We start from the raw sequence: 14,986 nt of genomic DNA on the forward strand, positions 1-14,986 counted from the left end.
GCGCTGGCCCAACAGCAGAGCCCGCCCCAGGGTGCTGCAGAGCTCTGGGCACTCACTCCACAGCCACAGCCCCTCTGAAGGGCACCGCAGCTGCTGGGGGGCAGAGGAGGGTCAGCCCCAGAGACGGGGGGCATTTGGGCACAAGGAAAAGGCAGTCAGTGGGCCCCTGGGTCCTCCTCCCCAGGATATTCTGAGGGGTCTGCAGCCCCTCTGTGCCATCCCCTCTCCCCAGCCCGGTACAAGAGCCCTGGCCCTGGGGACCCTCAGGCAGCTCCTGCCGCCCCAGTGACAGAGTGGCACTGGGACAGCCTGCCCCAGGCTGCTGCAGCCACAAAGGTCTTCTCATTTCCCATCCATTCGGCTTTGCTGCTGATGGGTCTCAGAAAAAGTAGTTGCCGCTGGTTCATTTATTTTATTTAAACACACAGAGCGCCTGACTCTTCATTTACACAAATCTTTTGTGTCACACAAGACAGGTGGATATTTAAGGAGGGGGGGATGAAGAATGATAGGCTCGACCCATCACAACAGATACAGGGAATCATTTGCAGAGGAAGGTACACAATCTATGGCTGATGAAAAAACGTCCAATCAGTTTCCTCAGGGCATCCTTGAGCTCCTGATTCCTCATGCTGTAGATGAGGGGGTTCACTGCCGGAGGCACCACCGAGTACAGAACTGACAGCACCAGATCTAAGGATGGGGAGGAGATGGAGGGGGGCTTCAGGTAGGCAAATACTGCAGTGCTGATAAAGAGGGAGACCACGGCCAGGTGAGGGAGGCACGTGGAAAAGGCTTTGTGTCATCTTTGCTGTGAGGGGAACCTCAGCACAGCCCTGAAGATCTGCACATAGGACACCACAATGAAAACAAAACACGCAAAGAATAAACAGGCACCAAACACAAGAAGCCCGCCTTCCCTGAGGTAGTCTGAGTCTGAGCAGGAGAGCTTGAGGATCTGGGGGATTTCACAGAAGAACTGGTCTAGGGCATTGCCTTGGCAGAGGGGTATTGAAAATGTATTGGCCGTGTGCAGGAGAGCATTGAGAAAGCCACTGCCCCAGGCAGCTGCTGCCATGTGGACACAAGCTCTGCTGCCCAGGAGGGACCCATAGTGCAGGGGTTTGCAGATGGCAACGGAGCGGTCATAGGCCATGATGGTGAGAAGGGAAAACCCTGCTGAGATGAAGGAGGCAAAGAAAAAGATCTGGGAAACACATCCCGAGTGGGAGATGTCTCTGGTATCCCAGAGGGAATTGGCCATGGCTTTGGGGAGAGTGGTGGAGATGCAGCCCAGGTCGAGGAGGGCGAGGTTGAGGAGGAAGAAGTACATGGGGGTGTGGAGGCGGTGGTCACAGGCTACGGCAGTGATGATGAGGCCATTGCCCAGGAGGGCAGCCAGGTAGATGGCCAGGAAGAGCCAGAAGTGCAAGAGCTGCAGCTCCCGCGTGTCTGCGAATGCCAGCAGGAGGAAGTGGGTGATGGAGCTGCCGTTGGACATCGGATCCCTTTGTTCCCGAGGTACTGCCAAAGGAGGAAAGCACACTCACAAGTCAGGACAGCTCTGAGCAAATCTCTTCCCATTGCCTGCCCTTCCAAACCCAAGCCCCGAAAACACTCTTTGCCTGTGTCCTTCCTTCCGGGAGCTTTCTGCATTGCCCTTGTTGGAGCTCTCATTGTTGCTGGCCAAGTGTGCCGTGAGGAGCAGAGCTCTGCTTGTGGGCTCCCAAGGAGTCATCCCTGCTCCACAGCAGCGGGGATTTGGGAAAGGGGTTACAGCGTCTGACATTCACTAGTTACCTCATCTGTAATCCACTTGTAACGCAGAGGAGCTGCTCAGCATATTCCTGCAGGAAAACCTCAAGGAAGCTCCTGGTTGTCCTAAAGCTGCAGTGACATGAGCAGAGCCAGCTCACTCCTCAGCCTTGTCGGGGGGGAACGACCACGCAGCTTTTGACTCACTCCCCCCTGGCCCCCTGCAGAGGAACAGGGAGAAGAGGGAGAAAAAAGAATAAAAATCTCATGGGTTGAGATACAGACAGTTTGATAGACCAGTAACGGGAAAGAAAATGACAATCATTGTAAAAGAATATAGGAAACCAGGAGTGATGCAGTACAATTGCTTACCACCCGATGCCCATCCCGAGCAGCGAACACGGATTCCTGCCGCCCGGCCAACCCCCATTTCTATACTGAGCATGACGTCTGTGGTATGGAATATTCCTAGGCCCAGCTTGTCCTGCCTGTGCTCCCTCTCACTTTCCACGGGAAACTGAACAAGTCCTTGACTTAACATACACACTACTTAGCAACAACTCAACCAAAATGTCTCATCATCGTTAGTCTCTGTCGTGGTTTAGCCTCAGATGGCAACAAAGAACCCCGTGCCGCTCGCACGTGCCTTCCTAATAGAGGAAGAATCGTACGAAAAGGCAAGACTCTTGGGTTGGGACAAAGGCAGTTTAACAGAACAGCAAAGGGAACAGGCAAACAACAACAACACGGATAGGGGAATATACAAACGCGATTACGGAACCGCCGCTCCCCACCGCTCGCCGACCGGCCGGACCCGGGACGCCCCAGCCCGCTTTTAAGCAGCAACTTCCTGCCCCCTCCCCCGGCAGCTCAGGGTGGGCGTGGCTCACATGGCATGGAATACCAGGAAAAGTTAACCCTATCCCCACCGGAACCAGGACATTATCCACCCCTTATTCCATACCATCTATGCCATGCCCAGCAGGTTCCAATGAATTGCCACCACTTTCCCCTGTTATATATATATATATACACACATATAATGCCCTTAGTTTATGGGTCATCCCTCCAAAGTGTCCGTTGAGTTCTTTTAATCCACGGCTTTGGTCTCCATCTGTTAGAACAGTCTCTCAGGGCAGGTGAGATGCTGGGTGGTGCTGGTCTGTTGCATGCTGTATTTTTCGGAGCTTGTGACTGGTGCACCTGGTGTGGCTCATGCACGCGGTCCTTGGGCTGAAGATGTAGATCTTGAGGAAACTGCTGGGCGCCAGCTGCTGAGATCAGTTCTTATCCCATCATCCCTGTGCCTTACTTGTAGTACAACTGATAGCAATTATAGCAATGAGGACATACAGTGACAGTGTTACTTAGCAATTAACAGCACACAATCTGATTCATTGGCTATTCTCGCCCAAAATCAGATCCCCATGAGGTACACGTCGGACTTCCCCATCCTGCCGCATCACCCACCAAGTGCACCCAGGTCCTTGGGCAAAAGCAATCCCACGGATGGGTTTGCCTTTGCCTGAGGCAGGACTAACCCAGACTGTCTTCCCTAGCATATTCTTCATATGCACTACGGGGACTTTATCCCCTTCTACAGTACGTGGAAGTTTTGATTGGGCAGGGCCAGCCCGATTGTTAGATCCCCTGGTGTTAACTAGCCAGGTAGCTTTTGCTAAATGTGTATCCCAGTGTTTGAAAGTCCCACCACCCATTGCTCTCAGTGTAGTTTTTAACAGTCCATTGTATCGTTCTATCTTCCCAGAGGCTGGTGTGTGATAGGGGATGTGATACACCCACTCGATACCATGCTCTTTGGCCCAGGTGTCTATGAGGCTGTTTCGGAAATGAGTCCCGTTGTCCGACTCAATTCTCTCTGGGGTACCATGTCGCCACAGGACTTGCTTTTCAAGGCCCAGGATAGTGTTCCGGGCAGTGGCATGGGGCACAGGGTATGTTTCCAGCCATCCAGTGGTTGCTTCCACCATTGTGAGCACATAGCGCTTGCCTTGACGGGTTTGTGGCAGTGTGATATAATCAATCTGCCAGGCCTCCCCATATTTGTATTTCAGCCATCGCCCTCCATACCAAAGAGGCTCCAAACGCTTGGCTTGTTTGATCGCGGCGCATGTCTCACATTCATGGATGACCTGTGCAATAGTGTCCATGGTCAAGGCCACCCCTCGGTCACGAGCCCATCTATATGTCGCATCTCTCCCTTGATGGCCTGAGGAGTCATGGGCCCACCGAGCTATGAATAGTTCACCCTTACGTTGCCAGTCCAGATCCACCTGAGCCACTTCAATCCTAGCGGCCCGATCCACCTGCTGGTTGTTCTGATGTTCCTCCGTGGCCCGATTCTTCGGTACATGGGCATCTACATGGTGTACTTTCACAACCAGATTCTCTATCCGGGCAGCAATATCTTGCCATAGGTCAGCAGCCCAGATGGGTTTGCCTCTGCGCTGCCACTTGCCCTGCTTCCACTGCTGTAGCCACCCCCACAGAGCATTTGCCACCATCCATGAGTCAGTGTCGAGATCAAGTACTGGCCATTTTTCTCGCTCGGCAATGTCCAAAGCCAGCTGAATGGCTTTCACCTCTGCAAACTGGCTCGATTCACCTTGTCCTTCACTGGCCTCTGCAACTTGTCGTGTAGGACTCCACACAGCAGCCTTCCACTTTCCATGCTTTCCCACCATCCGGCAGGACCCATCAGTGAACAGGGCATATTTCTTCTCATTTTCTGGCAGTTTATTATATGGTGGGGCCTCTTCTGCACGCGTCACCTCCTCCTCTGGTGACATTCCGAAATCCTTGCCTTCTGGCCAGTCCATGATCACTTCCAGAATTCCTGGGCGACTGGGGTTTCCCATTCGAGTTCGCTGTGTGATCAGTGCAATCCACTTACTCCATGTAGCATCGGTTGCATGATGTGTGGTGGGGACCCTTTCTTTGACCATCCAACCCAGCACCGGCAGTCGAGGTGCTGAGAGGAGCTGTGCTTCTATACCAACCACTTCCGAAGCAGCTCGAACCCCTTCATATGCTGCCAAGATCTCTTTTTCTGTTGGAGTGTAGCGGGCTTCGGATCCTCTGTATCCACGACTCCAAAACCCCAGGGGTCGACCTCGGGTCTCCCCTGGTGCTTTCTGCCAGAGGCTCCAGGTAGGGCCGTTCTCCCCGGCTGCGGTATAGAGCACATTTTTAACATCTTGTCCTGCCCGGACTGGCCCCAGGGCCACTGCATGGACTATTTCCTGTCTGATTTGTTCAAAAGCTTGTCGTTGCTCAGGACCCCATTTAAAATCATTCTTCTTCCGGGTTACTTGATACAGAGGGCTTACAATTTGACTGTAATCTGGGATATGCATTCTCCAAAAACCCACAATACCTAAGAAAGCCTGTGTTTCCTTTTTACTAGTTGGTGGAGACATAGCTGCTATTTTGTTGATCACATCCATTGGAATCTGACGGCGTCCATCTTGCCATTTTATTCCTAAAAACTGGATCTCCTGCGCAGGTCCCTTGACCTTACTTCGTTTTATGGCAAAACCAGCGTTCAGAAGGATTTGGACTATTTTACTCCCTTTCTCAAAAACTTCTTCTGCTGTGTTTCCCCATACAATGATGTCATCAATGTACTGCAGATGTTCTGGAGCTTCACCCTGTTCCAGTGCAGTCTGGATCAGTCCATGGCAAATGGTGGGGCTGTGTTTCCACCCCTGGGGCAGTCGATTCCAGGTGTATTGGACGCCCCTCCAAGTGAAAGCAAACTGTGGCCTGCACTCTGCTGCCAAAGGGATTGAGAAGAATGCATTCGCTATATCAATCGTGGCATACCACTTGGCTGCCTTGGACTCCAGTTCGTACTGGAGTTCTAGCATGTCCAGCACGGCAGCACTCAGCGGTGGCGTGACTTCATTCAGACCACGATAGTCTACAGTTAGCCTCCACTCTCCATTAGATTTTCGCACCGGCCATATGGGACTGTTAAAGGGTGAGCGAGTCTTGCTGATCACTCCTTGAACCTCTAGTTGACGAATCAGCTCATGGATGGGAATCAGAGAGTCTCGGTTAGTGCGATACTGCCGCCGATGCACCGTTGTGGTAGCAATCGGCACCTGTTGTTCTTTGACCCTCAACAACCCCACAACAGAAGAATCCTCAGAGAGACCAGGCAAGGCAGACAACTGTTTAACTTCCTCTGTCTCCAAAGCAGCTATGCCAAAGGCCCAGCGGTACCCTTTTGGGTCCTTAAAATACCCTCTCCTGAGGTAATCTATACCAAGGATGCATGGAGCCTCTGGGCCAGTCACAATGGGATGCTTTTGCCACTCATTCCCAGTTAGGCTCACTTCTGCCTCCAGTACAGTCAACTCTTGGGACCCCCCCTGTCACCCCAGAAATACAGATGGGTTCTGCCCCCCTATAGCTTGATGGTATTAAAGTACACTGCGCACCCGTGTCCACTAGAGCCTTATACTCCTGTGGGTCTGATGTGCCAGGCCATCGAATCCACACCGTCCAATAAACCCGGTTGTCCCTTTCCTCCACCTGGCCGGAGGCAGGGCCCCCCTAATACTCGTCATAGTATCCATTACTCACTTCTTGCATAAATGACTTGGAAGTTCCTTCAAGAGGATCAGAAGCAAGATCAGGCCTTCTGCTTTGTCTGAGGAACAGCCCACTGGAAACTGGGGCGGCACTTTTCCTGGAGGGATCCCCTTTTGTGGTTGTCCTTCCTTGCAACTCCTGTACCCGTGTCCGCAGCATCGAAGTAGGTTGTCCATCCCACTTCCTCATGTCCTCCCCGTGGTCCCGCAGGTAGAACCACAGGGTGCCCTGTGGTGTGTACCCTCTGTACTCTCTCTCTTGAGTGGGGAAACGCCTGCTCCTAAGAGCTGAGATGCTGGCCCGTACAGGTGGGGAGTAGGACATATTCTCTTCAAGTTGCTGAACCTTCCGCGACAGTTTCTCCACAGCTGAGACAAGGCGGGAAGAGAGACTTTCTTCATATCGCCGGAGCCGGCCAGCCACCTCATCCACCGTTGGTCCCTCTTCACCTTTCCATTCCATTACTGCCAGTGAGTCGGCATATGACGATGGTGCGCTCCGTACAAACTTCTGCCACGTGGGCCTTGTGCATCGCACCTCATCAGGGTCTGTGGGTAAGTCTGCATCATCCGAGTCATAATAAATCATCTCCCGCACGGCTAATTCTCTCAGGTACTGGATACCTCTTTCCATGGTAGTCCACTTGCTTGGCTGACATACAACATCCTCACTGAAGGGGTACCTCTCCCTCACGCCTGACAGGAGTCGTTTCCAGAGGCTGAGGGCTTGGGTCTTTTTCCCAATCGCCTTGTCAATGCCGCCTTCCCTAGACAGGGATCCCAGCTGCCTGGCCTCCCTACCCTCTAATTCCAGGCTACTGGCCCCATTATCCCAGCACCGGAGCAGCCAGGTGACAATGTGCTCGCCTGAAAGTCGGCTGAAATCTTTTCGCATATCCCGCAGCTCACTCAAGGATAGGGATCGAGTAATTATCTCTGGTTCTGCCTCTTCCTCCTGCTCTCGTGATGGCCCTGGTTCATCATCATCTCTTACTAAGCGAACTGATTTCTTTGTGTACTTCTTCTTCTGTATGGGGGCAACTGATACTGGCACGGGTTGGTTCCCTGGTTCAGTGGCAGTGGCTACCACGGGGGTTGCAGTAGCCGCAGTGTCTGCCGCAGGGGCTGCAGCAGCCGCAGGGGCCGCCGCAGGGGCCGCCGCAGGGGCTGCAGCAGCCGCAGGGGCCGCCGGTCTGGTTTCCATCTCTTCCCCTTGAGGGTGCTGCATAATTCTGAGCAGTGCCTGGTAGATACTGGCCAGGGCCCAGCACAGTGCGGTGAGTTGTGCCTCTCTAGAGTAGCCACAGCATTTTCCCTTCAAATATTCTACCACTTTATCAGGGTCCTGTAATTGTTCAGGGGTGAAGTCCCAGACCATTGGAGGTGAGTAGTTCTCTAGGTACCTGCCCATGCTCTCCCACATGCCATGCCACCCCTGACTGTCCAGCCTCAGAGCAGATCTCCGGGTGGTAGTCTTAAATAGTCGCTTAACCCTAAATAAGACCTGGAACGTATTCAGGAGACCTAGCACTAGGAACACACTAGTTTGAGTATCCCAAGGATATTCAAGATTCTCAAAAGCTGTCATACCTGACCCGAAGGAGAAAAGGGAGGCAAAAGGGCTGGGGAAATTATTAACAAATTCTGAGAGACGGTGTCCAATGTACGGACAGGACAACAAAACCACATAAACACCCCAAAATAGCCGTCTGAACAGTGATGTTATCATATCATAAACAGATATCGCACAGGACAGCAGAATGACAATCCTCATCCCTCCTCCAGACATGGTAAACAGCATCGCAGGGAGTACATAAGCCATATAGGAATTTCTGTAACACAGCCATGAGAACAAACCAAGCAACATGATGACCAGTGACTACTTACCTAATAAAATAAATGCATACAAGAAAAAAAAACCAAAACCGTTTTTTCCACGTTCTAGTTGGATTCTGTCGTTATCTCAACCCTTCAAGCCCCACGTTGGGCGCCAAAAAGGACTGTCGTGGTTTAGCCTCAGATGGCAACAAAGAACCACGTGCCGCTCGCACGTGCCTTCCTAATACAGGAAGGATCATAAGAAAAGGCAAGACTCTTGGGTTGGGACAAAGGCAGTTTAACAGAACAGCAAAGGGAACAGGCAAACAACAACAACACGGATAGGGGAATATACAAACGCGATTACGGAACCGCTGCTCCCCGCCGCTCGCCGACCGGCCGGACCCAGGACGCCCCAGCCCGCTTTTAAGCAGCAACTTCCTGCCCCCTCCCCCGGCAGCTCAGGGTGGGCGTGGCTCACATGGCATGGAATACCAGGAAAAGTTAACCCTATCCCCACCGGAACCAGGACAGTCTCATACTAAATCCAAACCACAGCAGCTTCTAGGAAGAAAATGAACTCTCTCCCAGCTGAAACCAGGACAACTCCCAGGTAGCGCTTGTCTTGAGGTGCTTCTGGAAAAGTCCCTGTGAAATGTCCACTGCCTCTGATGGTGCAGCAGAGAATCTCTGATCTTGAGCATGTCCTCCTGCTCTACCCAGGAGAGAGATCCCATAGGTTTTGGGCTATGAGAGCTTTAGGAGATCCCTGCAGGAACTGCAGCGGCATTGCCCTGCACCCAGAGACTTACCGTGTCAAGGGCTGTGAAGGTTTCTCTCTCTGTGAGCTCTCAGAGTCCTCCCACTCCCAGCTGCCTTTAACCTCTCTCTGCCTGCTCGTCTCCTCTCACGCTTGGCAGAGGAGACTGCAAAAGAGACTTGCCATGACTTTCCTCCATCCCAGGAGCCTGGACCAGTTTAGTGGCAGAGGACCAGCTCAAGGCATTTTATTGACCTCTCTGGTGGTTTTGGTGCTGAGCCCATGAAGCTCAGACACAGGGGAAGCTGACTAAACCTCTCCAGAAGTCAACGTCAAATGTAATTTTGAAAGTTTCTTGGAGCGTTAATGGGTCCCACTGAGGGCCATTACTGCCAAAGGCTCCTGGGGGCTCGTTTGAGGGAAAACTGGAGGCAGTGAGGGCAGGTAGGCAAAGGCAATGGAGAGGTGTCTGATGCTGGCTAATCCTGAATGTGTGAGAGGAAGGCAAAGGGCCGAGCCCTGGCCTCCAGCCCCTGGGAAGGGAGATCCTGCCCCACAACCACAGCTCAGGGCTCTTCCTGGGGCATTGTGATGGGAGGACGTGAAACGCCAAGGGCAGAAATACAGAATGACGGCTCCCGGCTGGGGAAGAGGAGGCGCTAAGGCCCTAGTGCTGTAAGGATAAGGTGTCTTCTGGTAGCCTTGGTGGCACAGACAACAGCCACAGCCAAGAGGAGAAAGACATAAGCACTGTTGGGGCCTTTCAGCCTTTCCAAGCTCCCTTGATCGTCTCCACCACTGACTGTGCTATGGTGTCCCACATCTGCTCCTCTTCCCCTGCACGCTGCAGACATCCCCCCTGCTTCCCCGTCTTGCTCTCCCCTCAGCATCTCACTGCTTTTACTGACCTCTCTCCTTCGTCCTTGCCTGTTCCTGAAACACAACGCCTTGGGCTGATCCCGACTCCCTCTGTGTGATCTGTTGCAGCACAGCACTGCCCTTGCAGTGGCATTTCTTTCTCCTGGTGTGCAGCCTCAACCTCCCAAGCTGACCTTTGTTGCATTATTTCTTTCTCCTGCTGTTTCCCACCAAAGAGAAGATCCATCATCTCATAACCAACCCTGCAACCAGTTTCAGGCTATTCCAATACTGCCCAGAGCCTCCCTGCCACTGGGCCGGAGAAGCCCAGGTCCCTCAGCCTCTCCACAAAGCACACGTGCACTGGGCCCTCAAGCCCATCGTGGCAGACCTCTGGACTCTCCAGGTCCTCTCCACTTCTCCAAAATGGGGAGCCGCACACTGGGACACAGCTGTGTGTGTTGCGCCACACCAGTGCTGAGTCAAAAGGGAATCACGGAATCACGGAATCTTCAGAGTTGGAAGGGACCTCTAGAGATCATCTAGTCCAACTCCCCTGCTAGAGCAGGATTGCCTACAGCACATCCCTCAGGGATGCATCCAGGCGGGTCTTGAAAATCTGCAGAGAAGGGGACTCCACAACCTCCCTGGGCAGCCTGTTCCAGTGCTCTGTCACCCTCACTGTAAAGAAGTTTTTCCGTGTATTTGAACGGAACTTCCGATGTTCTAGCTTGTGCCCTTGCCCCTTGTCCTGTCGCTGGGAACCATTGAAAAGAGCCTGGCTCCGTCCTCCTTAAACCCACCCTTTAGGTACTTGTAAATGTTAATCAGGTCCCCCCTCAACCTTCTCTTCTCCAGGCTAAAGAGTCCCAGCTCTTTCAGCCTTTCCTCATAAGGGAGGTGCTCCAGTCCCATAATCATCTTGGTTGCCCTACGCTGGACTCGCTCCAGTAGTGCCCTGTCCCTCTTGAACTGGGGAGCCCAAAACTGGACGCAGTACTCCAGTTGTGGCCTCACCAGTGCAGAGTAGAGGGGGAGAATGACCTCCCTCGACCTACTGGCCACAGTCTTCCCTATGCAGCCCAGGATGCCATTGGCCTTCTTGGCGACAAGGGCACACTGCTGGCTCATGGATAATTTGCTGTCTACCAGGACCCCCAGGTCCTTCTCCTCAGAGCTGCTTCCCAGCATGTCCGCCCCTAACATATACTGGTGTTTGGCATTCTTCCTTCCCAGGTGCAGGACCCTACACTTGCTTTTGTTGAACCTCATTAAGTTCTTCTCTGCCCGGCTCTCCAGCCTGTCCAGGTCACGCTGGATGGCAGCACGGCCTTCTGGAGTGTCGGCCACCCCTCCCAGCTTGGTATCATCAGCAAACTTGCTGAGGATACGCTCTGTCCCCTCATCTAGGTCATTAATGAATATATTGAACAAAACTGGTCCAAGTATTGACCCCTGAGGGACACCACTCGTTACAGGCCTCCAACTGGACTCTGTGCCGCTGATCACAACCCTCTGGGTTCTGTCACTCAGCCAGCTCTCGATCCACCTCACTGTCACCTCATCTAGCCCATACTTCCTCAGCTTCCTAATGAGGATGTTATGGGAGACAGTGTCAAAAGCCTTGCTAAGGTCAAGGTAGATGACATCTACGGCTCTCCCCTCATCCAGCCGACCCGTTATAACATCATAGAAAGCTATCAGATTGGTCAGGCATGATTTGCCCTTGGTAAATCCATGCTGACCACTTCCAATAACTTCCTGTTCCTCTATGTGTTTGGAGACGACATCCAGAATGAGTCGCTCCATTACCTTCCCAGGGACAGAGGTGAGACTAACCGGCCTGTAGTTCCCTGGGTCCTCCTTCTTGCCTTTTTTGAAGATTGGAGTGATGTCAGCCTTCCTCCAGTCCTCAGGCACCTCTCCTGTTCCCCATGACTTTTCAAAGACGATGGAGAGCGGTCTAGCGATAACATCTGCCAGCTCTCTCAGCACTCGCGGGTGCATCCCGTCAGGGCCCATGGATTTATGAATGTCCAGCTTGGCCAAGTGGTCTCTGACCCGGTCCTCCTCAACTAAGGGAAAATCTTCCTCTCTCCCGACCTTCCCCCTTGCCTCCAGGGTATGGGATGCGTGAGGGACGGCTTTATCAGTGAAGACCGAAGAAAAGAAGGCATTCAGTAACTCTGCCTTCTCTGTGTCTTCCACCACTAGGGCACCCGTCTCATTCATCAGTGGACCTATATTTTCCCTAGTTTTCCTTTTTCTGTTGATATACTGGAAAAATCTCTTCTTGTTATCTTTAACTGCAGTGGCCAAGCTGAGTTCTGGTTGAGCTTTGGCCCTTCTAATCTTCCCCCTGCATAGCTTTGTTATATCTTGATAATCCTCATAAGTTGCTAAGCCCCTTTTCCAGAGAATGTAAGCCTTCCTTTTTTTCCTGAGGTCCAGCCAAAGCTCTCTATTTAGCCAGGCTGGCCTTCTTCCCCGTCGGCTCGTCTTTCGGGACATGGGGATGGCCTTCTCCTGCGCTTCTAAGAGCACCTGCTTGAAGTATGACCAGCTTTCCTGGGCGCCTTTGCTCTTCAAAACTGCCTCCCGAGGGACACTCTCAACCATGCTCCTAAACAGGCTAAAGTCTGCCCTTCGGAAATCCAAGGTGGCAGTTTTGCTGGCTCCCCGCCTCCCTTCACCAAGAATTGAAAACTCTATCATTTCATGGTCACTCTGCCCAAGACGACCTCCAACCTTTACATCCCCCACAAGACCTTCTCTGTTAACAAGCAGTAGGTCCAGTAGGGCACTTCCCCTAGTAGGTTCCTTCACCAGCTGTGTTAGGAAGTTGTCTTCCACACACTCCAGGAACCTCCGGGACTGTTCCCTCTCTGCTGTGTAGTATTCCCAGCGGACATCCGGGAAGTTGAAATCCCCCACAAGAACAAGGGTGACTCAAGTTGCCTGGGGGGCACACGCTCCTCCTCCTGCAGCCCCGTAGACAGCCGTCCTTGTCCACAGTGAGCGTGCACCACTGGCTCATGAGGCGTCCCTCAGGGTGCCCAGCCCCGTCTCCGCAGGGTCACTGCTCAGCACTTCAGGTCCCAGCCTGTCCTGCTGCCTTGGGGTTATTCTTCCCCGGGATGCAGGACTGGACACTTCTCCTTGGAATACCTCAAGACATTTCTGTTGGCCAATTCCCAGCGTCTCTCCAGCTGCCCCTGGCCTCAAGCTCCGTTTGGTCATCCATTGGATTGAGTGCACCCTGAGTAAGTTTGCAGATGACACCAAGTCGATTGGGAGTGTCAACCTGCTTGAGGGTAGGAATGCATTGCAGAGGGATCTGGAGAGTCTGGATCGATGGACCAAGGCCAGTGGTCTGAGGTTCAACAAGGCCAAGTGCCAGGTCCTGCACTTGGGTCACACCAACCCCGTGCAGCGTTACAAGCCTGGGGAGGAGTGGCTGGAGAGCTGCCCTGCAGCAAAAGACCTGGGGGTGTTGGTCGACTGCCGGCTGAATATGAGCCAGCAGTGTGCCCAGGTGGCCAAGAAGGCCAACAGCATCCTGGCCTGTATCAGGAACAGTGTGGTGAGCAGGAGTAGGGAAGTGATCGTCCCCCTGTACTCGGCACTGGTGAGGGCCCCACCTTGAGTACTGCGTCCTGTTTTGGGCCCCTCACCACAAAAAAGGTAATGAGGCGAGGTATTGAGGCGCTGGAGTGGGTCCAGGGAAGGGCAACGGAGCTGGTGAGGGATCTGGAGAATAAACTTTATGTGGAGTGGCTGAGAGAGCTGGGATTGTTAAGCCTGGAGAAAAGTAGGCTGAGGGGAGACCTTCTCACTCTCTAAAACTCCCGGAAAGGAGGTTGTAAGGATGTGGGGTCGGTCTCTTCTCCCAAGTGAGAGGCAATAGGACAAAAGGAAACGGCCTCAAGTTGTGCCGGTGAGGTTTAGGCAGGATATTAGGAAAAATTTTTACACTGAAGGGGTTACCTAGCATTGGAACAGACTGCCCAGGAAGTGGTTGAGGCACCATCTGTGGAGGTATTTAAAAGACCGGCAGACATAGTGCTTAGAGCTATGGTGTAGTGATGGCTTTTGTCAGAGGTACGTTGATGGTTGGACTAGGTGATCTGAAAGGTCCCTTCCAACCAAGACAATGCTATGATTCTATTCAACTTTCATTCCCTTTTCCAGTCTTTTTCCACTCTCAAGTTTTTCTCTTGGATCATCCTCATCTCCTCCCATACAGGTACGATTCAGTGCACAGGGACCTTGAGACACCTGGGGACGTGGCCAACAGAAACCTCCTCAAGTTTTTCAAGGAGAAGGGGCAAAGTGGGAGAGGACCAGGTGAGGAGTGAGTCTGAGGAGAGGGGCCTGGGCATTTTGAGGGATGCCATATGAGCCTCTGGTAAAGGCTCAGCACCATTAAGGCCAGCTGCATATGGGGTGGTGTTAGAAGGACCGTGGCCACCCAGACATGGGGATTTATCGTCCCCCTCGACTCGGCACTGGTGTGGCCACATCTGCTCTCCTAGTATCCCAGAATGGTTTGGGTTTGAAGGGACTATTAAAGATCATCTAGTCCTATGCCTGTTTTTAGGGACATCTGTGACTCGATCAGGATGCTCAAAGCCCTGCCCTACCTGACCCTGAACACCGCGAAGGATGGGGAATCCACAACTTCTCTGGGCAACCTTTTCCAGTGTCTCACCACCCTCACTGTGAAATATTTCTTCCCTATGTCCAATCTAAACCTACCGTCTTTCAGTGTAAAGCCATTGCCCCTTGTCCTGTCATTACTGGCCCTGGTAAAACCTCTCTCTCTCTCTCTCTTATAAACCTCCCTCATAGATGAAGAGGCCACAAGAAGGTCTCCTTGCAGCTTTTTTGTTTCCAGGCTCAACAACATCAACTCTCTCAGCTGTTCTTCCTAGGAGACGTCTTCCAGCCCTCCAAAGCTTTTTGGTGATCCATGTCTTGACCCGCTCTAACAGCTTTAGCCATGAGGCATGTGGTGAGGGTTTCAGCTTTGGCGTTCATGTTCGTGGAAGGATTACAGATGAGACCTGCAGGTGAGGGATTAGGGTTAGGGTCCAGGCAAAGGCTTAGGGGGAGCTGCGTCCTGCCGAGTCTGAGGGGCAAGAGTGTGGAAGGCACTCAGCGTGTCTGGGCCCTC

The 14,986-nt window shown here is 52.8% G+C and overlaps 1 pseudogene; it reads right to left on the bottom strand.

The window, feature by feature from the left end:
* Window positions 1-522: 522 nt before the first annotated feature.
* Window positions 523-1,501, bottom strand: LOC141732461 (olfactory receptor 14J1-like; annotated as a pseudogene).
* Between the last annotated feature and the right edge of the window lie 13,485 nt (window positions 1,502-14,986).

The sequence above is a fragment of the Larus michahellis genome, chromosome 17 (assembly GCF_964199755.1).
Source record: "Larus michahellis chromosome 17, bLarMic1.1, whole genome shotgun sequence".
NCBI lineage: Eukaryota > Metazoa > Chordata > Aves > Charadriiformes > Laridae > Larus > Larus michahellis.